The sequence below is a fragment of the Lepisosteus platostomus genome (genome assembly GCF_059453375.1).
Source record: "Lepisosteus platostomus isolate fLepPlt1 chromosome 5 unlocalized genomic scaffold, fLepPlt1.hap1 SUPER_5_unloc_4, whole genome shotgun sequence".
In the NCBI taxonomy this organism is placed as follows: domain Eukaryota; kingdom Metazoa; phylum Chordata; class Actinopteri; order Semionotiformes; family Lepisosteidae; genus Lepisosteus; species Lepisosteus platostomus.
This window is the reverse complement of record NW_028291474.1, coordinates 407,545-435,184: the sequence shown is the minus strand read 5'-3', so window position 1 is coordinate 435,184 and position 27,640 is coordinate 407,545. Positions and strand designations below refer to the sequence as shown.

The window sequence follows — 27,640 nt, the reverse complement described above, 5'->3', positions numbered from 1 at the left end:
GAAAGAAAATCCAAAATTCTACTGAAGCAATCAAATTTATACGTTTCTTTTCGATCGAGAAGAGGATCATTCCTCTCAAAACTCAAAACATGCCTGTCTTTTCTTTTTTTCAAGGACAAATGGATTATTGAGGTGTAAAGATGGATTCAAAAAACAAAATCATCTGCTATTGCTGCTGTTTCTTTGATAGTTTCTTCAAATCCTTCAACTGATCATTGATATCAAGGAATAATATCATACAATTGTCGCCGTGCATCCTCAGCTAAAATGTTTTAAAAAGTGCGACAAAAGTACAAAATAACATTTATGGTTACTTCTATATTAAAATGAAGGTAAATATACCAAGATGTTAAAATACAATTGTACAGTGCTAACCTAATAATGCCTGTGAAGTTTTCCAACAAATTTGAACTGTAATTCTGAAATATTATATCTGAGAATTCAAAGAGAGTACAAAGATCAAATTCAATCAGTGAAAATACAACAGTAGTTCACTAAACTAAGTTTCTTCCCTGAAATGATTTGTTTGCGAAGCACCAAGCACCCTTGAATGGATGGCGGAAATCAAATATACAGATGGATTGAGAGTGTGCTTTCCAACTTTTGTGTAACATTTTCTTTTGATAAGGCAGAGTTGTCTTCACAATCTGGATTTTATTAAAAGGAGTGACATCAGTGTAAAACAGCTTTCCTTCTTGGGGAACAACGGTTGTGTTCCATATTTCTTATTATTTTAGTTTCAAGATCGCAATTTAGTGTGAAACATAAAAGCCAGCTGGAAAATCTGTTACACGTCATTTACAATGGCCTTTTAACTAATAGCCCGTGCAGGGATCAAACCCCAGCTGTTGGTACGAGTTTCGTAAGGCTCTGCAACATGCACATGAGAAACTAACCTCTGCTTCTTCATTATATACACAGCGAGCTATATTTGCAAGCTTACTGCCCTGTACAGGCTCTGTATTTGATTGCGGTACAAGACCGCCCGTGGAGAAATGAAGTGAGGAGGGTGTGTTCATTAAAAGGCTCAGCGTCCCTGGGAGGGCTCAAAACACCACCCTTTTGGTTAACACCCGAGCCACAAAGACTCATGTACAGCTTAACACGTCTCGGTCTCAGTGCAAGTGATACACTCCATAAACGTTTCGGAGATTCATTTGTTTTTAAAGGAAAATCACCAACAGCGGCCGAGATTTATTGGAGTTTTTTCATTCTATACTGCGATTTCTGAAGGGTACCCTGTGAAAATACGAGTTTTGACAAGAAGGGATGGACATATAAGGTCAGAAGGCTGGGGAACTGGACCTTATGGCGAAGGCTGCAGGTTCAGCAGCAGAACCTGTTCAGTATCAGTTGACTCCCATGTACTTAAAACACTCAATTTCCGGATTTAGAGTCAGACGTGCTACCGTTGCACCATGGGGTCCTTAATGAAAAAAAAAACAATCAGTGTTCCTGGATCTGTTGTCGAGAACAACACCTGCTCAAGAGCTACGCAGCAAGAATAAAATGTGGTCTGGGAAGAAGAGACTCTGTTTGGAAGAGCGGCGCTCCTCACAGGAGGAAAAAAAAAATCGCGACGCTGATGGGGGCTTAAAAGTAACTCTTTGGCGTGACCTCGTGGCTCAACGGAAGCGCGTCTGACTTCACATCAAAAGGCTACGTCGAGGTTTTTCAGGTTCTGCTTATGCTTAACACGGAATTCACACCATGCAGTTGAGTTCTATCTGTACACCACATAGATAATCTGAACAAAATAGGGTAATACAGATCACGCATTTAGTAGCTCACGCAGCGAATACCCTTGAATACAGGAGAAAAGGCACGGTTCACATCTGCGAATCATCACCTCCGTCTTTAGAGACAGCTACATCAGATCTCAGTTTCAGATCTCCTTTATTACAGAGTAAAACAAACCTGAAAGTTGAAGATTTTAAGGACACTTGTGTTTTATTGAACAGTGTCTTAAACCTGAAAATGTAATTTGAAAAAAAAAACCGCTATTAGACATTAGCTGGTGCCTTTTGTAACGATTTGTTATTTCATGCTGGAAAACAAAGGAAACAGACCCAACGTTCGCTTTCAGGTGCGGTTCATTACATAATCTATTACTGAAGAGCCTGATTAAAATTTACACGAACCAGCTAGAAGTCGAACCTACAATCTTAAGATCCGAAATCAGATGCGTTATTTATTAAAACTCTAGTATATCACATAACCTAAATTCCCCCATAGTGTGCTCAGCGCCGCTACTAGTAATACACCGCCCCGTCTAAAATTTCAAAGTGAGAAACGTGTGTTTTCTGATTTATTATGAGTTTTAAAATATAATATATTTAAATCAGACAAAGGGTTTATATTTCGCACTGAAATTCCGATTGATTGAGAATTCAAAGAAAGACTGTTTTCTTCCACAATACCGTGAAATTATCACATCCACCAGACTCTCCAAGTTCTCCAGACCTTGCTGGGTGAGCATTTGCTCCGTTAAATAAGGTCACGTATCGTGTTAAATCATTTCTTCTCAACACCACAGTTCCTGGTGCACGTTTTCTCTATGAAAAAATACATTTTTCCCCTTGCACGATTTCTCGTTTTTTTATCAAAGCGTACAGAAAGAAGATAGAAGTAGAAACAGTGTCGCAAAAGAACTCTGTCGCTGTTGGGATATGTCAAACGCATTGAACATGAAAAATGCTAGATAAAAGTCATTTTCTCTTCGTTTCTCAGTGTCAGGGCTGCTACAGTACATCAGGAAAATAAAGTATATGCTCAATAGAGGGGTTGTCATATTTTGTCTGATAATCAAACATAAAAAACAATTATGGAATATGGACAAATTCAAACAATTTATGAAATATGAAATAGAAATCTTGCTTATCAGTGCAGAAGAAATACTGCCAGTTGGCAAGAAACGACAGCATTGTTTTTCTCTAACCAAAAACCTGCATAGGGAGATCAAAATCCACTTGAAAAAATCCACTTGAGATTTTTTCGTTGGGGAGGAGGGTTGTGGAAGGGCAAACAAATAAATCTGTTCCGTTACGAACGGCTAAGGTCGCAGGTGATTCACTCCTCTTGACTAGGTCGCGCTAGGAGGTGCAGAGAAGTTTATATCCGGCTGAAGAAACTCATCTTTCTCAGCTCCGCTTCTCTATTGTTTTGAAGCTGTGGCCGCGCTAACGAATGACGTCATTATACTGCGCGACTCTGCATGTATTTCACCCACGTGTGGATGACTGAATAATTTTCTTTAAAGAAAGTTGTTGTTTTTCTTTAAAATAACTTCAGGTTCTGAATACGTAACGTCTTGTCGACTGTGTTTATGCTTGAACAGAGCACAGCCCTGACAACAGGATCTGTGAAGAATAAAAAATAAGTTGTTCTGTTTAAACTCCGGAAGTCAGCCTTTGTTTCTGACCGACTCTGAAGAAGGATGGCGGAGTGCTTGTTAAATCTGCTAACCCAGCTTGACTCTTTCATGCACGTTTTGCTCAAATCGATCGTGTATGAAGTGTCAGAAGTTTTTGGAAACAGGATGTGTGATTCGGAGGACGAGTTTCAAGACAAACTCCGCAGCGTCTCCCAGATCCTGGTGAGACGGGCCGTGTTTAAAATCACACAGTGTGTGGAGGACAGTGTCGGGAGTGAAATGGCGCAACTGAAGAAGGAAAACGAGAGCCTGAAGTGGAGATTGCAGCTGAGGGAGAAGGAGTCGGGAGCAGGAGGAGATCAGGAACCGACAAACAGTGTTGGACACACGCTTCCCTGTGAAGTCTCTGCAGAAATAAAAGAAGAAATGGATACGGAACTGCAGCTCTCAGGTCAGTGAGGTGACTTGTATGAAGTCAGTATGTGTGTTTAAAACCAGTGTCTATAACTTCCTCACTGGTGAGATTTTTTAAATAACAAACTTTATTTTTAAGAAAACATCTCGTAAGAGTAAACATTCTCGTTATCTAACAAACTACGAAACTGTCATCAAAAAACTTTCCTCACTGGTGAGAATATAGTGCAGAGATGCAGAGTGAAGTGGGAAAGACTTGTGTGATGTAGCAACGGGATTCTTTACTGGAAACTGAACTGTTTTGTCCGGTTACGGTGCTGAAAACACCTCGTTCGCATTCAACAATTGTTCCACTGAATCAATTTGTAATCCAACGTCATTATGAAACAACATTTATAAATATTGTATTTACGTTGTATTGGTCTAGATTTTATATGTATACTAATGATTGTGTACATAAAAATTATTTCAATTGGTTTAAGTATTACCGTCCTCCACGGTCTGTGTCTGTATTAACTCCTCTGGAATATTAATCCAGTGTGTCTGTATTAACCTCTCTAAGTAGGCTGGGCAAACGATTTTTAATTTTTTTTAAAAAAGAAATAAAAAATGAGATATAATGATGTGTTCCTGCTTAACTTAGACATGGCACGACTTTAAAACCTATAAAAATAGGTTTCGAGAGTTAAAAACCACTTTTTATGCGCGAAAAATGGGTGATTTTTCTTCCTCGTGATCAGCTCAGAATCTTTGTGTACGCTGTAAGGTTTTTACTTCTTAATTAAACGTTTAAAATACACGAATTTCATAAAGACAACACACGTTTCGAAGAGAAAAAATCCCATTCTTTTCTCTTCCTGGTGTGTGAAACTGATCAGCAGGTCTTTTTTCCCCAATCAGAGGCTCTGAAAATAGCGTACCGCCCACTGCGCGCCGTCAGAGAGGGGCGCGGCACCGAGAGAGGGAGGAGGTGCGGAGCTCAGCAGTACAGAACGAACATTCTGCTGCCTGGAGCGCTTATGGCAGCGATCGCGTCTGCATTTATAACTTAGTTTTTAAAATTAATCAAGCAATATGAAGCATCTCTTTTTACTTTTAAGTCACTTAATTATCATTAAGCACAATTTTCTCACCACTTAGACTACTTTTTGATACCATCCTTAGACAAAGCAGAAACGTCTTGTTCTGTCTAATGACATTACAAGTGAAAAGATTACAGAATTTAATCGTCTTTAATTTTGTTACGTTATACAGTTTAGAAACGTTTCATCCATATAAACACCACAAAACTATTCTCGATTGTATTTCTGAATGGTATGTTACACTTAGTTCACTGTTTTAATTACGCCTAATTAAGAAAGTTAGGTGTTAGCATAAACTATTACCAATCAATATTAAATTTAGCACTGTAATAAGTTGTTGCACTTTCCCCCGCATCTTGTAAAAATATATTTTCATTGTTCAAATATACATTAAATCTGACTATCATATAATAAGTTAAATACAAAACTAAAGAAGAAATAGGTTTAAATATAATTCAAAATATTTTGCTAACAATGTTAACTGTTTATAAATAAATTGTATTAACTAAAGAGTAGGATGGCACAGTTGTTAGTTTGCTTTTTGTTTTGTTTCTTTTTCATAAATACAACAGTAGTACCTGATGTCTCAGTGGCTTTCAAAATTAAATTATGCATGCAAACCTGTGAACTAGAAAGATAACTAAGATATCCATCCATTTATAATGGTGGCAAAGTGGTTAGCATTGCTATCTTGGAGCACTGGGGTCCTAGATTCAATTCCTGCCATCCTGTGTGTGTGGGGTTTGCATGTTCTCTCTGGGTTACATGGTTTTTCTCCATATGTGTGATATGACTCCCTCTCGCACTCCAAAACATACTGGTCAGTTAATTGGTTTATGGGAAAACTGGCCCTGGTGTGTGTGTGTTTGTGTCTGTCCTGTGATGGACTGGCGCTATGTCCAGGTGTATTCTGCCTTGTGTCCATTGCTTACTGGAATAGGCTCCAAATCCTCTGTACTGGATAAAGAGATTAGAAATAGATGGAACTATACACAGTGTTAGAAACCCACTATGAAATGGCAGCATCTCACTGAGAATAAAATATTTTATAGTGCTGGCCTTTCCACCTCTCTTGCACATCAGTATCCATACCTAGTTATTTAAACAAATTGCCTCTAATTATAAACATCTTAATATGCTGGCTCTGTGGATCCGCATCAGCTATGTTTGCCCATTCCTTCAATTCATGTGCATCCAACACACAGTTCAATGCTAGTAACTGCACAAAATCTAAAATACAATCCTCATTTCAGTATCTATCTAAACATACAGTCTGTTAACTTCATCATCTTCATCAAAAGTATGCCTAACCCCATTAGAAAGTGTTCTTGTTATCAGTGTATTCCTTAGCTTTCCCAAAATTATCTTCTTCTTACCAACATCTCTAGTCTTTTATCCTGCAATAACTCAGCCAACACTTAAATCCCCAAAAGCTGCTTGTGTTAATTTCTTTAAATCACAAATATCATGTGTAAATACTGGCCATTTAATACTCTGCATTGTGGGATAATAATTTATTTTAAAGGGAACTAGAGAAACTAAGAACTAGAGAAATTAAGAAAGGCTTTTTTTTTCTAGAATTAATAAATGCACATCCTGTTCACTGGGGAAATTAAATCCACACTGAGCAATCTTCAATATGTTCAGAATATGACAGCGAGAATCCTATCAGGGATGCATTACACCTGTTTTCAAGTCCTTGCACTGGTTACCTATCAGGTTTCGAGTCAACTTCAAATTCCTCATCCTCATTCAGTACCTACAGTATATGGCTTATTATCTGTCTACTCCCCCACCTTTGTCCGTCTGACTCTGGTCTTCTAGCTGTCCTCAAGAACATCTACATTCTGTGGGTGACAGGGTCTTCTCTAGCTGCACCCCAGAGCTCTCAATTTGTATTCCCAGTGATATCAGTCACGTACCCTGAGTGCATTTAAATCTAACCTCAGAACCTTTCTTTTCAGAAGACTTAGTGTCTGTATCTGCTTCATTTTCTAATTTTGGTAGCACCTCTAACTGCTTGTCTTTCTTATATGCATTTACTTTGTAATCTGTGGTCCTTTTATCTGTTTTTACATCTATTGGATTGCTTTGAGTTGCCACCTTTAATGGTGATATATCAAATAAAGTTTATTATTATTGTTATAGGGAAACATGATCAGATTTTCCCTGGTTCAGAAAAAAAGATCTAAAGTATACTAGTTTGTCACTCTTCTCATTCCCTTTGCTAAATGACTTTTCATACTAATCTGATCAATCTAACTGCCAGTTTTCTGTGCTTTCTCTATCCTGCTAGATTTGCAATTATTCTGAAAATTTTCATCTTGAAATAACTCATTTCTAAATACCTTTTTCACTGTTAACATCCTGCAGCAACTCTGCAACAAAATATACACTTAGCACAGTTCATCCTGCTACCAACATTGAATTAAAAAAATCTTATGATTTCTATATTTATATCTTTATTTAGTGGTTTCATTAGTGACAAAGGCTAAACTTTCTTGGAAAAATGTATTTTATGTGTTGCTGAAAAAACTGACTTGCTTTAACAAAATATGTTTACAAGTCCTTTCACCTGGCTGTTTACCTAAATGCCCAACTATCTGAGAAGCCCTCCATGAAACCATAGTTGCTATTAATTCATTTAGGGTTCACTGACAGAATTGCTGTTTTTTATGCATGCTAATTTCTGATTCCTCACTCTGTTTCATGTTTATAGATAAGACTATTGATCGCGAAGGGAAATTGATGTACATGTTTGCATGTTCTTTTGTAACATACACCTTTTTGTGATTTTTTTTGTATATCTAAGCAAGTGTTCCTGCATCCCTCTTCTGCACTATAGGCATGGCTTTTATTCTGTTTGCTCCATTTCTAAAACTTTTTGCTCATGTGCATTTTTGTATTTTTTACACCTCTAGCACTTTAACGTCCTTAATTTGTAGAATTAATTTGAGTTTTAGCCTTAAAAATCTTAAGTTTTCACTATCTTTTGTTTCTTGTCCTACAACTGTTATTATTGATCACCGAATTATTGTACTTGACATGACTTCATTCAGCCTTTCCTGAACGTCTATGACGGGCAGAGAGAGTGCTGTTTCTGGTGCGATCTTTTGCAGCTGACATTTCACTGTTTTAAACGAACAAGAAATTAGATTGCTCATAAATCACTTATGCTATATAAATACAGCGTAATTGCCCTCCGAAAATCCTCTTTTTCTTGTTCGTTTTAGAGACCTTGATCGAAACTGATTTTAGATGTCAGAAAGGATTTATTTTCTCTGTATTTCCTACATTGCTTTGTCGAGATTTTAACTTTATATTTAGGCTCAGATTTCAACTATAAATCGTACACTAATTAATAGCAGTAAATACTGATGTTTTGCTCCCTCTTACCACAAAAATACATATGTTTTGTAGCTGGGATGAACTTTATTTCGTACGCGTAGCTACTGCGATTTGGACACGAAGCGGTTAAAGATGGCGGCAAATCAGGCACCCAGAGGGGGGGGGGGGGGCGTCTTCTTGCCTCCATAACTAAAATGCCAAATAGGAGTGGCTTAAGCGACATACACAGTCGTGTAACTGACAGTTTGAGGTAGCCTATCGTGTAAATTTCGCTTTGTTGCTGATAGGTTAAGCTTTCGAAACTCTGCCCCAAAGTCATGTGACTGATTTTTCGCCCTGTTTCGTTGGTTAAACGCAATGATCACAAGTACCACCATAGTTACTGGGATGTGTAGTTTTTAATTCCGTTTGAATTATAACTGTACGTACTGTCTTCATATTTGGCCAGGGCTTTAAAGAGAAGGCGCGCCAAAAAAATTCGGTGCCGTCGTCTCCGCTTTAAAGGTACCCCCGTGCTGGAAGAATTTGACCTCGGAACGTTTGAACAGCGTACTCTAAGTGCATTGTTTATATACTGTACTGTGCAGTAAGTGTGTGTGAATCAACCCCTCTCTCTCTCAGTGCAGTGTTAATATACCGGAGTGTCCAGTCAGTGTGTCTGTATTAACCCCTCTCTCAGTACTGTGTTAATGTACTGTAGTGTTCAGTCAGCATGTCTCTATTAACACCTCTCTTTCAGTGCAGTTTTAATGTAATGTTATGCCCAATCACTGTCTGTATTTACCCCTCTGTCTTAGTGTAGTGTTAATGTACTGTAGTTTGCAAGCAGTTTGTCTGTTAACCACCTCTCTCTCTCAATGCATTGTTTATGTGCTGTAGTGTACAGTCAGTGTCTGTATTAACCCCTCTCTTTCAGTATAGTGTTAATGCACGGTAGTGTCCAGTCAGTCTGTCTGTGTTCACCCCTCTCTCTTAGTGCAGTGTTCATGTGCCCTCTCTCTCAGTGCAGTGTTAATGTGCTGTTATGTCCAATCAGTGTCTGTATTTACCCCTCTGTCTCAGTGTAGTGTTAATGTACTGTAGTGTGCAGTCAGCTTGTCTGTTAACCCACCTCTCTCTCTCAGTGCATTGTTAATGTGCTGAAGTGTCCAGTCAGTGTCTGTATTAACCCCTCTCTCTCAGTATAGTGTTAATGCTCTGTAGTGTCCAGTTAGTCAGTGTGTCTGTATTAACCCCTTTCTCTGATTGCAGTGTTAATGTTCTGTGGTGTCCAGTCAGTCTGTATTGATCCCTCTCTCTCAGTATAGTGTTAATGCTCTGTAGTATCCAGTTAGTCAGTGTGTCTGTATTAACCCCTTTCTCTGATTGCAGTGTTAATGTTCTGTGGGGTCCAGTCAGTCTGTATTGATCCCTTTCTCTCAGTGCACTGTTAATGTAAATGTAATGTGATTGTGATATTATTACAGTAGACTTACTTTTTACATAGTAGTTAGGTTTCTGACAAAGCTAAATCAGAACACCCCCTTATACCCACTTATTCCGCTATGTTTAAACAACCCAAATTGATTGTGAGTGTACTTGTACGCGTGTGTGTAGTTTAAAGCTTTTTAGATCACATGGCCTCAGCTATCACTACTATGCTGATGATACTCAAATATACATCCATACCAAACCTAACGCTGATGTGTCTGTCTCTATTCTTTTTAGTTGCATCTCCCATATAAAATCTTGGATGACTCAAAATGTCCTTCATCTTAACTGTGACAAGACTGAAGTCATGCTTATTGGCACCACCCATCAACTTTGTAAAACCAATGTGTAACCCTATCTGTAGATGGTCTTGTACTTGAGCTTCAGTGTAAATTGAAAAACTTGGGGATGATATTTGACGTTTGACCCATATGTGCAGCATGTTGTCAAAACATCTTTCATTCACTTCAAAAATATTGCTCCACTACGCCCTGTGTTATCACTAACTGTGGCTGAAAAGAGTTGTCTAATCTTGAATAGACTACTGTAACGCTCTACTCTCTGGGGACTCTAAATCCACATTGAACAAACTTCAGTATGTCCAAAATTCAGTAGCCAGAATCCTGACTAGGTCTAGTCACATTACTCCTATCCTGGAGTCCTTGCACTGGCTTCCTGTCAAGTTGCATGTCGACTTAACAATCCTCCTGCTCACCTATAAGGCTCTCCATGGCTTGGCACCTCAGTACCTGTCTGGGTTATCATCCTACTCCCCACCTCACAACCTTCACTCTTCTAATTGTGTTCTCCTATCTGTCCCCAAGTCCGTCTACAATCAATGGGTGACATGGCCTTCTCCTGTTGTGCCCCCAAGCTCTGGAACTCTCTCCCCAAGGATATCAGAGAGTCACATTCTCTAAACTCCTTCAAATCCAGATTCAAAACCTTCTTCTTTAGAAGACCCTTCATTGAACTATTCTTTACCCCTCTGCTCCTACTGTATTTAGTACCACCATCTACTGTCTCCTCTAACTGTGTGTTCTCATCATGCTTATTTTGTGTATTTTTTGTTGTTGGCATTCTGTAAAATGCTTTGAGAAGCCACTTTTAAAGGTGCTATATAAAATAAAGTTTTTTATTATTATTATAAAGATTTTGTCTTGTTCTGTTTACAGGTGCAGAGGCCAGTGCTCTCTCTGAGGCTGGGGAAAGGGCTCCTCTTGAACAAAAGCACAGTGAGGAGGAGTGGGGCTCCAGTCTGATGCAAGAGACAGAGCTCACTGCTCCAGAAGGGAAAAAGACTCTCAGTGAGCAGCACACAGAGAGCAGACAGATTGTTGAGGTTCTGGACTCTGTGCCCATGATGAAGATGGAGTCTGAGAGTGAGACACCTGGGCTCTTAGTATGTGATGATTTTACAAAGAAGATGAATAATCTGGACTCGAACAATATTACACAAGGCTGTAATGAACTGGGCTGTGTCTCTGTACAAGAGCACAGTGAAGAACTGGATGTCTTTAATCTTACAGAGCAGGACATGGAGCCCCAGTTGATTGACTGTGCAGAGCAGCAGACTGATGTACCTGGTGAAGAGAACATTGTTGAGATACAGCACCGAGAGGAGAGTCAGTACAGGGAGGAGCAACAGCAGCTCCTACAGGGCTTGATAATTAGGCCTTGTTCTGTTCAAGTGGAGAGACTGTCATTGCACAGTCTCAAACAATCATGTAATCCCTTAGCATCTGATGACTTTACACACAGGTTTAATAACCTGGTTACTGAGAAAATTGCTGAAAGTTTTAATGAACTGGAGAGTGTGTCTGTTCTTGGGCAAAGAGAGGAACAACTGAATGAACTGGGCGGTTTTAGTTTCAGAGAGCTGGAGAAGGAGCCCCAGATGATTCACACTGCTGAGCAGAACACTGAGGGACATAATGAAGAAAACAAATCTCACTTTCATCACACAGAGCAAGACCATTCCATGGAGCATTTGCAGAATAAGAGACCCCAGCATGATCAGAGGATGAGGAAGAATCACTCAAGGCCTTGCTCCGATGGAGTGCACAAACTGCTATTATGGCACAGGGAGGAGGAGCGTTTCTGTCAGTCTAGCATTTCAAAACCCTACCGGCACCTTCACACAGGAGAGAGGCCGTTCAGCTGCAGTCAGTGTGGGAAGAGTTTTAGTAAAATAAATCACTTACAATCACACCAGCGCATTCACACAGGGGAGAGACCGTTCAGCTGCAGTCAGTGTGGGAAGAGTTTTAGTCGGTCAGATGTCTTAAAAACCCACCAGCGCTTTCACACAGGAGAGAGGCCGTTCAGCTGCAGTCAGTGTGGGAAGAGTTTTAGTCGGTCAGGTGACTTAAAAACCCACCAGCGCATTCATACAGGAGAGAGACCGTTCAGCTGCAGTCAGTGTGGGAAGAGTTTTAGTCGGTCAGATGTCTTAAAAACCCACCAGCGCATTCATACAGGAGAGAGACCGTTCAGCTGCAGTCAGTGTGGGAAGAGTTTTAGTCGGTCAGATGTCTTAAAAACCCACCAGCGCTTTCACACAGGAGAGAGACCATTCAGCTGCAGTCAGTGTGGGAAGAGTTTTAGTCAGTTAGGTAACTTAATAACCCACCAGCGTATTCACACAAGAGAGAGGCCGTTCAGCTGCAGTCAGTGTAGGAAGAGTTTTAGTCGGTCAGATGACTTAAAAACGCACCAGCGCATTCACACAGGAGAGAGACCATTCAGCTGCAGTCAGTGTGGGAAGAGTTTTATTCGGTCAAGTACCTTAATAACCCACCAGCGCATTCACACAGGAGAGAGGCCGTTCAGCTGCAGTCAGTGTGGGAAGAGTTTTAGTCAGTCAAGTAGCTTAATAGCCCACCAGCGCCTTCACACAGGAGAGAGGCCGTTCAGCTGCAGTCAGTGTGGGAAGAGTTTTAGTCGGTCAGATGTCTTAAAAACCCACCAGTGCTTTCACACAGGAGAGAGACCATTCAGCTGCAGTCAGTGTGGGAAGAGTTTTAGTCAGTTAGGTAACTTAATAACCCACCAGCGTATTCACCCAGGAGAGAGATCATTCAGCTGCAGTTAGTGTGGGAATAGTTTTTTTCCAGTCAGGTGACTTAAAAACACCAATCTAGTCACCAGGTCAGTCACCAGTCAAGTCAACTAAAATGTCTTTTAGTGCAAGTAGGTAGAATTATCAGCATGTGACATCCGAAGAAGGCTCCACTGTCGAAACATTTATTTTCTTCTCTTTTCAGCAAACCTTTACTTGTTCCCAAAATATCTATTAGTCATAGTCACCCACTTTTGAGTTTGTCTGGTCCATTAAATTTTGACTATACTCTTATTTACAGTTGACTGAAATAGAAATAGCTCTTGTCACAGAGTTTAATTTGTGTATAGTAAAATGTTTTTAGTTTAATTCAATTTTAAAATGAATTAAGTCTACATTTAATTAATTTCTAAATTGAATTGAATTCCTTATACCCTTGGAATGTTAATTATAGTCATGTTTAATTTACAATTAAGACTGTCTCATTGGATAGGCTTGTAATTGTTTAACAGCTTTTAACTTACCATGTTAAGCAAAGAACACTCTTAAGGGAAAAAAAAGTCACACATCTGATTAAATTCTACAGAAAGAGCTCAAAGTCTTTGTTGCACAATCTAAAGTGTATTTATCCCCAGGGAGGATATATATCAAATACAAGAAATATTTATGCAATAAAGGGTAAAAAATAAAGAATAAGATATTGTATGAATCTCTTTTAATAAGAAAATCTATTTTGGCACCATTAGTAATAATTCCATATTTTAATGTTTTTTTTCACTGCAGCTATTTTTTTTAAACACTACAGGACAAGCAATATATACAGTGCCTTCAGAAAGTATTCACATCCCATTGTTTATTTCTCATTCTGCTGTGTTGCAAAGTCAAATTAAATCATATTTGAATGGGATTTTTTCCACTCTTGTAGAAGCAATTCTCTGTAATGTTAAAATTAAATTAAGTATTTATAATTGAAAATTACTTAATTGATAAGTATTCACTCCCTTTGTTTAAACAACCTAATTTGGGTCAATTATCTTGAGAGATCACACTTAATACATTAACAAGGTACACCTGTGTTAATTTCAAATTCACTGGTGTTCAATTGCTTGATAAATTGCACAATAAATATCACTGACTGTCAAAAAAACCACCAACAACAGGCAATGTTCAAAACAGCAAAAAGATAACAGGTTATGTGCAAAAACATGCAACAGCAGAATGAAATAAAGGGAATGAAATTATGGCGATCTACCTCTACCATACATTGACATGTATGGTAGAGGTAGATTTTCAATGTGTTTTTGGGTTTTTGGTAAGAAAGAAAGAAGGCGCTGTGAGTTTCAGATCATAGGTGAGAGTGAGAGAGGCTGGGAGTTTAATAGTTTGATAGTGCGGGGGTAAAAACTGTCTGAGTCTGGTAGTCCAGGCCCGAATGCTCCGGTACGGTTTTCCAGATGGTAGCAGATCATAAAGTCTGTAGCTGAGGTGTTTGGGGTCTTTGATGATGCCTAGAGCTTTCCTCAAGCACCGTCTGTCATTAATGTCCTGTATAGATGGGAGGGCAACCCCAGTGATAGACTGGGCAGTTTTCACCACCCACTGTAGGGCTTTGCAGTCAGAAGCACTGCAGCTGCCATACCACACTGTGATGCAGCCTGTCAGTGTGCTTTCTGTAGTGCATCTGTAAAAGTTAGTGAGGATCTGGGGATATATCTTAGCCTTCTTCAACCGTCTTAGGAAGTACAGGCGCTGTTGCGCTTTCTTGATCAGACAGGTGGTGTTGAGAGACCATGTGAGGGCCTCGGTGATATGGACGCTAAGGAATTTAAAGTTACTGACCCTTTCAACTTAAGCACATTGTGAAAGGTGTTGATGGGGTCTGTTAATTTAGCCTCAAACAAAAGTTAAACTAAGATGCCATAAAGCTGATTTGCTTTATCAGCCCCAGTGACTTAACGTTACATAATAACAGACAGGAACAACACCCACAGACAGGACAAACCAGACCAATGTCTGCTGCATATCAAAGGGCAGAACCTAGAGCAAGACAGAGTAGGACAAGAAGTAATTATATATCAAAGAACAGGACAAGCACTCAGATTGTGAAACAAACTTTCTTCTGACTGTATATATAAGAGCTGGGAAACCCTTGCAGTTTGTCTGTTCTGTGGGGCAGACCCAGCGCGCATTGTTGGACTTATTGAGCTCAATAAAACTGAATCCACACAAGACTGTGTCCTGCTAAGGAAGCTAAGGTTAATAATATTATTAATAATATGAGTATAGACCAGTTGTGCTAGCAGTTTAATCACCAGTGACTGCTGAGCTGAGTGTTAAGCGAGGAGTTGGCCCTGTATGCTAACACCAGACTCATATTCACTGACCTCAAGGGTACTTGTAAGTGTGATGGCAGCTCCGCTGGCAGCACTGATAGATCTGGAGATGCTATCTAGTCCAGATAAAACAGGGTCGGTTCTAGACCACTTAAGGAGGAGTATTATAAGGGCTAAAGGTAAAGGGAACATGGAAACAAAAGTTATGTATTAAGATTGAAATAAAACCTAATAATATTAATTGCTTACACTTTTATAGTGCTTTTCTGGACACTCCACTCAAAGCGCTTTACAGGTAATGAGGACTCTCCTCCACCGCCACCAATGTGCAGCCCCACCTGGATGATGCAACAGCAGCCATAGTGCGCCAGAACGCTCACCACACATCAGCTCTCAGTGGGGAGGAGAGCAGAGTAATGAAGCCAGTGCAGAGATGGGGATTATTAGGAGGCCATGATTGGTAAGGGCTAATGGGAAATTTGGCCAGGACACCAGGGTTACACCCCTACTCTTTTTCAAGAAACACCCTGGGATTTTTAATGACCACAGAGATTCAGGACCTCGGTTTTACATCTCATCTGAAGGACGGCGCCTGTTTAAAGTGTAATGTCCCCGTCACTATAATGGGGTACTAGGACCCACATGGACCGCAGGGTGAGCGCCCCCTGCAGGCCCCACTAACACCTCTTCCAGCAGCAACCTTCCCAGGAGGTCTCCCATCCAGGTACTGACCAGGCTCACACCTGCTGTGCTTCAGTGGGTTGCCAGTTGTGAGTTGCAGCTGCTGCTAAATGAATGGCGATAGTATTGTTGTTAAGTTATGAGAATATGGGGAGGGAATTAATACAAATGTTGTTTAGCAATGCTAAGTCAAGAAAAGAAGACAAACAACTTTTAAAAAAAGTTAAAAGAAGGGTTGTGCGACAAGCAAAAAGGGTAAAAAACAGGTAGTGATGGGCTGCGAGAGGTGGCGATGACGGAGAAGAATGTGAGGTGTGGAGAGGACAGAAGTATAAGCCTGGATGGGTGATAGAAGAAAGAACTGGAGTATAAATGTAAAGAATAACCTTCTGCCTTCCACCTCATAACCCTGGTGAGGCAAAAAAGAATAATACAGCACACAATAGCACAGAACGTGTGCTCAAAAGTACGATAAGCAAAAAAAAAATTGGATTGCAATCTGATTGGAAGTAACAAACATTGCTTGTTGAAAAAAACTGAATGGAATACGTGATACTGTGTTTATTAAAAGTTACACAGCCGTTAAAATAGATACATGTAAAAGTAAAATGGACGCTGTCATTTCGTATAGTTTTCACTGGGATGTTATTTTGTTCAATCTTTTTATCTGTTATCTACCCGTAGAGTCTACAGTTTTAATCGATAATTTACTACTTATGTCTGTGAAACACAGTGAGAGGGAGCTCCCGTTCCTCATTCAAACTAATCAAAGCTACTGATGAGGAAAGAAAGAGTTGAGTAACTATAAATCATTTCCCACTTCAGGTAAAAAGTGTATAAAACACGATTGTGATTTGGAGAAAAGTTGTCAATGATTTGTTATTATGTCAAAAGTATTTTCTGGTCAGATTTGAGTGTATTTGTTAAATTATATCGAGTTATTAGAACAAAGTTGGTAGCGCCAATCCTCATAGTTAGCATAAAGGCCATGTATTTGGTATGTTAAATGAAATTTGAATTTAATTTTAAATGAAATGAAATTTGAATGTTAAATGAAATGAAATTTGAAATTAGCAATTTAGTTCATGTTCGGTAATAGCCTTAGATTATTTAGCCTTAGGAACAGAAACTGTTCCTGGTTTTCTATATTTATTGGTGTTTTTTTATAATAACCAAAGTGCTCCACATTTTTATATTGCTAGTGAACATTATGTTTTTAAAGAAATACTAATGTGGTCTCGTGATATTGTCGATTTAGATTGTGTTTTACTGAAATGTAGAATATACTAAGGAGAAGACTGAATAAGACATAATGCAGAATATTTTCTTAATGTATAGTTAGAAAAATATTAAGAAGCATTTTTGTAACTTTCAGCTTATATTCTTTGTTATATTGTATTACTGTAAATTGTTTATCCTATATAGAATCACACTAAAAGCCACTGATGAGGAAACAAGTTGAGTGACTGATTATTTAATCATTTCCCTCTTCAGGGGCGCAACACTTCCCCTCTCATGGCGAGATCTCGACTTTAACACCTCTGGATAAGGTTCTTCTGTGGAGCACGCTTCAGACCTCTGCGTACAGTACCCTTGATGTCATTTTATTTTTACAGCATCCGCAATCAGTACAATCAATACAGCAATCATACTGGATTTGACTAGGATTCTGAAATGTCTCTTGCAAAGTTATTCAGGTTTGCTTGAACCTTTAATAAAAAAGTGATCTGAAACTACCCAGCTTACAATCTCTGAGGTAGTTGTCACTAAACTCAGACGTGATGTGCCGTGTGCCTTTACTTTTTTGTGTTCAAGAGTATTCGTTGTGTGAGCTCCTCACTGCGTGTCCTGTACTGTACTGTAATTTCGTTTAGATTATCTACGAAGAGTACAGCGACTAGACAACCTTGAACGTCTATAAGAATGTGTATATATAAAAATGCTAAAGAATATGTAAAGTGATTAACATTTTCTTGATGTCGATTTTCTGATTATGTCTCGGCGTCATTTAATGAATTCTCTTAGTGACAGGTCATTTCTTTCCGGTATTTTATTCTGGTGCTGTTATTGATCGCATACGAAACCTTATTCTCATCAGGAAAATGTCACCTACAAAGTCACTGTGAAACTTGTTTTGGGAAAAGTTTCTTAATATTTCTTTTGATTAGCATGCAAGAAAATTTGATCATAACCTATGGAATTTCCCGCCAGCGTGGAGCTTGAATTCACAACCTTGAGACTCAGTGTTCAAGAGTCACAGAAGAGGTCGGCCTAGTCTTCAGTTTGCCAACGATAAGCTCCGGCAGTGCTCCTCTGTAAAGCAGATTGTTCGGATCGGTTATGTGGGACGGCACTTCGATACTAAGATCGTTTGCAGCACACGCATGGTTTCCCCCTTCACGCAAAAAACATAGACGAAGGAAGCTCTCTTGTCTTGGGCTGCTGACTCCCAGATTTAAAGCGCTCTGGGTGCCAGCTAAGTCTCTAACAAGCACACTATAAAGACAGGAATTACACTTTGCTCACGTCACGCATGAAATGGCGAGGCTACTTGTTCCAATATTATCTAGTCTCACCTCATATGGTGCCGATTCCTGGTTTTCATTTAAGAAAGAGCACTGCAAACACCGTAAACAGTGCAAAACGTGTGATGAAAGAAGTCTTTTCCCCCCTTTGTCTAAAGCAGAACACAGCGGAGTCATGCCGAGGGTTGTGAGATCAAGACTTCAGTGGAGCTCTGTCGTCTATGTCTTTAGCTACATGAGTTGGACATCCTCTTGTACACGGAAAGCAGATTGAGATCCTCTGACATGAAAAGTGCCAGATAAAAGCCATTTCTCATCCTTTCTCTTAGTGGTGGAGCTATCGCATGTAAATGAGGCAACTTGCAAGGCGAGCAGGCTCGGTGCACACCGAACGCAGATGTCTCAGAGCAGTTGAGACGTGTCCAAGTGGCTGTCAAAGGACAGCACTTCGCCAGCGCCGTGGCTTAGTTGGCTAAAGCGCCTGCCTAGTAAACAGGAGATCCTGGGTCCGATTCCCAGTGGTGCCTTTCTTCCTGTCTTACTGTACAGAATTTATCCTTACGGGCAAATCCCATGCCTTTTAATTCAGGTGAATGCAAGTGTTCGTTTCCTTTCTGGAACAACTTGTTTTGAAAGAAATCTATACAGCTTGCGAAAGATGAAACACAAATCTTGCTTATCAGTGAAGAAGAGGTACTCCCAGCACTCCAGCTAATACCAGCAAAGTTTTTTTTTCACCCTAACCCAGAGAATGGAGAAAAGCGAGGCGCCTGTGGCTCTGCAGTGTAATCAGTTCGCGAGTTCGGCGGTTAGCTGAAAGAGTGGTAAATGGAGCTCGCCCCAGCCCGTCCTTATTCTTTTAAAGAGGATAAAAAATTAACTTCGCCGCCATTACTACCAGCTTTAAAAGACTGCCATGGGCACGGAAAAAAACACACTACAGATGACTTTTCTGGAACCGAAGCAGAGATTCCTTTACGAACCAACTGATAAAGCTCAGCCAGTGAATACTGTTAACAGAATGTGAAAGCACGATCAACTTTGTAACTGCAACCATAGGAAAAACAGCAAGAAGCAGGCTCCATTCCCCATTTAAATCTGTCGTGCGAGGCATGCTTTTTGAATGCATGAAGTAAATCCCACGATCGCTTTTGAACTTGGACAAAGTACTTCCAAAAGGGGCGCTATGCGCAAAGATTTAACAAGCTCAACCCCCGCCAACGATTCGGTGTGAAGAAGCAGAACATTCAAGTTTCACAGACAGAAGCAGCACGCTAGCACAGCCAACATTAAAACGGAGGGCACACTACGATTTGCATTGACACAAAAGTGATCTGTCTGCGTAGCAGGTTTCAGACCTCTGCGTACAGCACCCTTGATGTCATTTTATTTTTACAGCAGCCGCATCCGGAAAGTTGTGTCTTTTATGTTTTATTTGAACAACAAAACTACATACAATACAAACAAGAGCACATATAACGTATCAAGAAAATCATCAGGGGCACATGCTATAATACAATTACACTTTATGAAAAACGATTACACGAGGTAAATAAAAATAAGGTCCACACAGCTTGTTCTTACATTTCGAAAGAGTCGGTAAATACCCCTTTACGTCTATTTTGAACTGTTCAAACGTAGGACTCTTCCCAGACCATTTCACTTTATATCACATTCCTAAACGAGGATGCATCTCCTGTTTTAGAACTATTTTGGGCGGTATGGCTTATACAACACACCCACAGTATTCCAATGGTGGACTGCAGATCTGTGCTATAGTTCAGTCGAATTCGAGGGATCCAGCAATCGTACTGGATTTGACTGGGATTCTGAAATGTCTCTTGCAAAAGTATTCGGGTTTACTTGAACCTTTGATAAAAAAAGGGATCTGATCTGAAACTACCCAGCTTACAATCTCTGAGGTAGTTGTCACTAAACTCGGACGTGATGTGGCACACATGTGCCGTGTGCCTTTACTTTTGTAAAAAACTGGTATCGGGGAAAGTTTCTTAATATTTCTTTTGATTAGCATGCAAGAAAATGTAATCATTACCTATGGAATTTCCCGCCAGCGTGGAGCTTGAATTCACAACCTTGAGATTCAGTGTTCAAGAGTCACAGAACAGGTCGGCCTGGTCTTCAGTTTGCCAACGATAAGCTCCGGCAGTGCTCCTCTGTAAAGCAGATTGTTCGGATCGGTTATGTGGGACGGCACTTCGATACTAAGATCGTTTGCAGCACACGCATGGTTTCCCCCCTTCACGCAAAAAACATAGACGAAGGAAGCTCTCTTGTCTTGGGCTGCTGACTCCCGGATTTAAAGCGCTCTGGGTGCCAGCTATGTCTCTAACAAGCACACTATAAAGACAGGAATTACACTTTGCTCACGTCACGCATGAAATGGCGAGGCTACTTGTTACAATATTATCTAGTCTCACCTCATATGGTGCCGATTCCTGGTTTTCATTTAAGAAAGAGCACTGCAAACAGTGCAAAACGTGTGATGAAAGAAGTCTTTTCCCCCCTTTGTCTAAAGCAGAACACAGCGGAGTCATGCCGAGGGTTGTGAGATCAAGATTTCAGTGGAACACTGTCGTCTACGTCTTTAGCTACATGAGTTGGACATCCTCTTGCACACGGAAAGCAGATTGAGATCCTCTGACATGAAAAGTGCCAGATAAAAGCCATTTCTCATCCTTTCTCTTAGTGGTGGAGCTATCGCATGTAAATGAGGCAACTTGCAAGGCGAGCAGGCTCGGTGCACACCGAACGCAGATGTCTCAGAGCAGTTGAGACGTGTCCAAGTGGCTGTCAAAGGACAGCACTTTGCCGGCGCCGTGGCTTAGTTGGCTAAAGCGCCTGTCTAGTAAACAGGAGATCCTGGGTCCGATTCCCAGCGGTGCCTTTCTTCCTGTCTTACTGTACAGAATTTATCCTTATGGTCAAATCCCATGCCTTTTAATTCAGGTGAATGCAAGTGTTCGTTTCCTTTCTGGAACAACTTGTTTTGAAAGAAATCTATACAGCTTGCGAAAGATGAAACACAAATCTTGCTTATCAGTGAAGAAGAGGTACTCCCAGCAGGCCAGCTAATACCAGCAAAGTTTTTTTTTCACCCTAACCCAGAGAATGGAGAAAAGCGAGGCGCCTGTGGCTCTGCAGTGTAATCAGTTCGCGAGTTCGGCGGTTAGCTGAAAGAGTGGTAAATGGAGCTCGCCCCAGCCCGTCCTTATTCTTTTAAAGAGGATAAAAAATTAACTTCGCCGCCATTACTACCAGCTTTAAAAGACTGCCATGGGCACGGAAAAAAACACACTACAGATGACTTTTCTGGAACCGAAGCAGAGATTCCTTTACGAACCAACTGATAAAGCTCAGCCAGTGAATACTGTTAACAGAATGTGAAAGCACGATCAACTTTGTAACTGCAACCACAGGAAAAACAGCAAGAAGCAGGCTCCATTCCCCATTTAAATCTGCCGTGCGAGGCATGGTTTTTGCACGCATGAAGTAAATCCCACGATCGCTTTTGAACTTGGACAAAGTACTTCCAAAGGAGCGCTATGCGCAAAGATTTAACAAGCTCAACCCCCGCCGACGATTTGGTGTGAAGAAGCAGAACATTCAAGTTTCACAGACAGAAGCAGCACGCCAGCACAGCCAACATTAAAACGGAGGGCACACTACGATTTGCATTGACACAAAAGTGATCTGGGCAGACGTCGTTCCCTGCTTAACGCAAAAAGTGGCAAAGCGCTTTTGGGTTGAGAGGACGCAAGAAGGTTTTTGTTTTGTGCCTTGATGTCAAGCTGAAAAAGTATCTTTAAACACTTTGCTTAGTTTCTCGAGAGACTGCCAAAAAGCAGTACCCTCCCTTTCGTCTGAAGCCAGCTGAAAGGGGGTCTCGACAGAAGCACCTGGCAGCGGTGGGATTCAAACCCACGCCCCCGAAGAGACTAGAGCCTTAATCCAGCGCTTTAGACCACTCGGCCACACTACCCTATGTGCGCTGTCTCTTTGTCTCATTACTTGCCCGGAGGAAGCCAGGTGGGTTTTGCTCTTGTTGCCCGACTCAGTGGCGTTATGACTGTGGAACCGACTGCACCTGCTTTTTCTGAGATGCTTCCCCTCTCATGGCGAGATCTCGACTTCCTTAACACCTTTGGATAAAGATCTTCTGTGGAGCAGGTTTCAGACCTCTGTGTACAGCACCCTTGATGTCATTTTATTTTTACAGCAGCCGCATACGGAACGTTGTGTCTTTTACGTTTTATTTGAACAACAAAACTACATACAATACAAACAAGAGCACATATAACGTATCAAGAAAATCATCAAGGGCACATGCTATAATACAATTACACTTTATGAAAAACGATTACACAAAGGTATTTGGGTCTGCTTGAACCTTTAAAAAAAGTGATCTTAAACTACCCAGCTTACAATCTCTGAGTTAGTTGTCACTAAACTTGGACGTGATGTGCCACACATGTGCTGTGTGCCTTTACTTTTGTAAAAAACTGGTATCGGGAAAATTAAATTCGAAACCCAAAACAGTAACATATTTAAGAGTAAATGCCTCCTAATAGCTAGCAAGCGTTCCTAGTTAGTAAAGTTGTTTGTGTCCCTGCCTGTCACACGGGAAACCGGGTTTTGATTACCGACGGGGAGACAGCTAGTTTTTTTATGATCAGATTCCAGTCTTTAATGCTGTGTGTGAGAGTTTACGTAACTTTCCTTTTCTCACATTTTCTGACGACTATTCCGAAGGAGCGCCCTGTCAACTCCTAATACTTTTCAAAAATCTGCCTGCATGTTTGATTAGTTTTGTTTTACTTAGAAAAAGTTCAATATTGATCATAACTAAAGAAAATTATGATCAGAAACAAAAACAAAATGTTGAAGATGCAACTCGATCTTGAATCAGAGCTGGGTGACATGGGCTTCTGTTCTGATAGGGTTGTACGAGAAACAGGAGGAATCTCTTCTCTCCTATGGAGCATGAGCTGAATCAGGAATGAGACATGTCATATATCAATGCATGACCTACATCGTAAAACTAAAACTAAAATAAAAACTAACATTAAGTTATCAGAGACATCCATTTATATACAAACAAGAGACAGACAAAGCAATAATTCTACATTAACTTGTCCTGCACTGATCAGACTAATTGAAATGGTCTGATTCAGAGCCTGTGCAGCTCGTGCTAATACAACAACGCCAGTATTGAACCCTCAGCACCATACTGACTACTGAGCACAAGTACAGCTGCTCTCCAGCTTTGTTACGCACGTTTTTTTACTGCAAATGGAGCTGATCTCCAGACAGTACATTGTTAGTCGGCAGCCTCTACTAGTAATACATCGCCCCTGTCCAAAATCTCTAGGTAAAAAAAACACATTTTATACATTTGTCTGTTTAAAGATATAATCTCTTTAAAAAAGACAAAGGGTTTGTGTGTCAATTGTTTCGAATTAATTTCGAACGCAAAGAAAAGTAGTTTTCTTCCAAGAAATCACACATTTGTCGCATCCTCCATACTATACTTCTCTCTTGTAGTAGTAAAGCATTTTGATTTAAATTGAACAATATATTAAATGTTTCATCTATACACTTACGATTAACATAGGCAGCCTTGAACGGATGGCGGAAATCAAATATACAGATGGATTCAGAGTGTGCTTTCCATGTTTTGTGTAACATTTTCCTTTGATAGGGCGGAGTTGTTTTTAAAATCTGGATTAAATAAAAAGGAGTGACGTCAGTGTAAAACAGCTTTCCTTCATGGGGAACAACAGTTGTGTTCCATATTTCTAATTATTTTGGTTTCAAGATAGCAATTTAGTATGAAACATAAAAGCCAGCTGGATAAATCTGTTACACGTCATTTACAATGGTCTTTCAACTAATAGCCCGTGCAGGGATCAAACCCCAACTGTTGGTACGAGTTGCATAAGGCTCTGCAACATGCAGATGAGAAACTAACATCCGCTTCTTCATTATATACACAGTGAGCTATATTTTACCTTAGTGTCGGTATACTAAGATGTTTTGGTAACGAGGAAGGAGGGACAAAGCAAATTGGCAGAATGTGTGCTATTTTGTTGACTACAAGTCCTCACATGCCAGAGGGTCAATATTAAAAAAAAACGTAACAGTATAATCTCTTGTACTTCACAATTTAATAGTGTATGTTACATTGTGTCTCACACCTCAGTCTCAGAATTGTGAGACAAGTTTGTAATCAGGAGGGAGGGCCATAGCAATTCAGCAGAAATTGCATTCACCTTTTCCCAATGCATTCTCACATGACATTTTCTCACATGCCATGCTCAGAGGGTCATATTTTTAAAATAGTATCATAAAATGTCCTGAAGTTCAGGATTTTGACAGTCTGTTATATTGTGTCTCACCCCTTGATGTCAGAAATATGAGATTATTTTAAAATCAGGAGGGAGGGCCCTAGAAATATAGCAAACATTGCATTTACCATTTGACAATGTATTCTCTCATGCCATGTTCAGAGGGTCGTATTTAAAAAACGGTACAGTACAATGTCCTGAAGTTCAGGATTTTGATAGTCTTTTCCATTGTCTCTCACACATCTGTGTCAGAATTTTTAGACATTTTTATAACCAGGAGGTAGGTTCGATCACCCTCTGCTCATCCTCAGTTAACCATATAGTCTCATATGCCATGTTCTAAATGTTCCATTTAAAACTGCTATATTAAAATTTCTTGTAAAATGCATGAGTTTGAGACTTTTTATGATCAGAAGGCAAGGTCGTGAAAAATATGCAGAAAGTGCCAGTGAATCTACGTTTTGCCTTTGTCTTATTTACTCGTGGTATAACATGCCAGTTTGTTTTATTGTGAGTTGTGTTTCTGAAATGTGTTTCATACAAAAATGCAATTTGGACAGTCTCTACTTACATATTCCCCTTTACTGAGGAAATGTACAGTAATACATCCGGATAAGTCTTTTTAAAAATGACTGTAGAGAGCCATCTACAGGCGAAAGACGACATAACATCACAGCAGCAGCATTTAAGATGGAACGAAAAACGCAAAGCAGCAGCTGGCGAATAAGAAGCCAACTTCAGCCTCGTTAATGCAATAGCATTAGGTGACGTGGAAAAATTTTTCTTGCTCTGAATCTTAACATTTTTATAGGAGGTGTTCTAGGACTTCTTGCCTCAGAAAAAAAAAACTGCCAGTACATCACTTATTTTTACTCCATCAATAGCAGCAGTGTTATCAGTACTGAGCCCTAAGTGTAGGTCCTATCATCATATAAAAAGTCAAAAGTATCGACTGCATTCAACTGATAAAATGTATCTTCTATGAGAGTTATATCTTTATCCAAAATAAATCGGGAACAAATTTGCACGTTTTTTGGGGGGGATCCTGAAGACTGAGACTCAAAACTTTTTTTTCCTTCTTTCCAGAAGGAAGGATTATTCAGATGCAAACATTGTCCCAAACTCAATGTACTCTCCATTGATATTCAAATCCTCAAATTCTTCATCTGAACGTTGATATTGAAATATGATATCGTACAAATTGTGGTTTTCTTTTTAAAGCAAATTTTATGCTTTAAATTAAATAAATTGTATTTATTATGAATGTGCCAGAAATTTTTCATTACTTCAGTACAGGGTTCTGTCATTTTAGATGTTATGCTGTTCCTGTCTGATTTATCAAAATGTGTCATTTAAATCTCCAGTCATTTCTATATCAGTCTGAAGGCCTTGCAGTAAAGACTGCAATTCATCCAAAAATGCCAAGTTTCCCACTGGTGATACATACAAGGAAATTCATGTATATTTTCCCCTCAAATCAACAAATTTAAAATCAAATACCTCCCTCATCTGCAGGTGGAGAGAATAATGTCAGAATAAATACAGGTTTAAAAGTCAGGAGCATTGATAGTCCTATTTTAAAATTACACTAAAATGCTCACAATATACAGTGCCTTGCGAAAGTATTCGGCCCCCTTGAACTTTTCAACCTTTTGCCACATTTCAGGCTTCAAACATAAAGATATAAATTTTTTATTTTATGTGAAGAATCACCAACAAGTGGGACACAATTGTGAAGTGGAACTTGGATTTTTGAAACTTTTTTAACTAATAAAAAAATGAAAAGTGGGGCGTGCAAAATTATTCGGCCCCTTTACTTTCAGTGCAGCAAACTCACTCCAGAAGTTCAGCGAGGATCTCTGAATGATCCAATGTTGTCCTAAATGACTGATGGTGATAAATAGAATCCACCTGTGTGTAATCAAGTCTCTGTATAAATGCACCTGCTCTGTGATAGTCTCAAGGTTCTGTTGAAAGCGCAGAGAGCATCATGAAGACCAAGGAACACACCAGGCAGGTCCGTAATACTGTTGTGGAGAAGTTTAAAGCTGGATTTGGATACAAAAAGATTTCCCAAGCTTCAAACATCCCAAGGAGCACTGTGCAAGCGATCATCTTGAAATGGAAGGAGTATCAGACCACTGCAAATCTACCAAGACCTGGCCGTCCCTCTAAACTTTCAGCTCAGACAAGGAGAAGACTGATCAGAGATGCAGCCAAGAGGCCCATGATCACTCTGGATGAACTGCAGAGAACTACAGCTGAGGTGGGAGAGTCTGTCCATAGGACAACAATCAGTCTTACACTGCACAAATCTGGCCTTTATGGAAGAGTGGCAAGAAAAAAAGCAATTTCTCAAAGATATCCATAAAAAGTCTCGTCTAAAGTTTGCCACAAGCCACCTGGGAGACACCCCAAACATGTGGAAGAAGGTGCTCTGGTCAGATGAAACCAAAATCGAACTTTTTGGCCACAATGCAAAACGATATGTTTGGCGTAAAAGCAACACAGCTCATCACCCTCAACACACCATCCCCACTGTCAAACATGGTGGTGGCAGCATCATGGTTTGGGCCTGCTTTTCTTCAGCAGGGACAGGGAAGATGGTTAAAATTGAGGGGAAGATGGATGCAGCCAAATACAGGACCATTCTGGATGAAAACCTGTTGGAGTCTGCAAAAGACCTGAAACTGGGACGGAGATTTATCTTCCAACAAGACAATGATCCCAAACATACAGCAAAATCTACAAAGGAATGGTTCACAAATAAACATATCCAGGTGTTTGAATGGCCAAGTCAAAGTCCAGACCTGAATCCAATCGAGAATCTGTGGAAAGAGCTGAAAACTGCTGTTCACAAACGCTCTCCATCCAACCTCACTGAGCTCGAGCTGTTTTGCAAGGAAGAATGGGCAAGAATTTCAGTCTCTCGATGTGCAAAACTGATAGAGACATACCCCAAGCGACTTGCAGCTGTAATCGCAGCAA

The 27,640-nt window shown here is 40.0% G+C and overlaps 2 non-coding genes and 1 pseudogene across 2 annotated transcripts; 2 read left to right on the top strand and 1 right to left on the bottom strand.

The window, feature by feature from the left end:
- Positions 1–3,212: 3,212 nt before the first annotated feature.
- On the top strand, positions 3,213–16,193 carry LOC148638095 (uncharacterized; annotated as a pseudogene).
- A 4,925-nt stretch (positions 16,194–21,118) lies between these two features.
- On the top strand, positions 21,119–21,192 carry trnat-agu (transfer RNA threonine (anticodon AGU)). The gene has a single exon. It is a non-coding gene; the product is annotated as a tRNA-Thr (tRNA).
- Positions 21,193–22,205: 1,013 nt separating this feature from the next.
- On the bottom strand, positions 22,206–22,287 carry trnal-aag (transfer RNA leucine (anticodon AAG)). The gene has a single exon. It is a non-coding gene; the product is annotated as a tRNA-Leu (tRNA).
- Between the last annotated feature and the right edge of the window lie 5,353 nt (positions 22,288–27,640).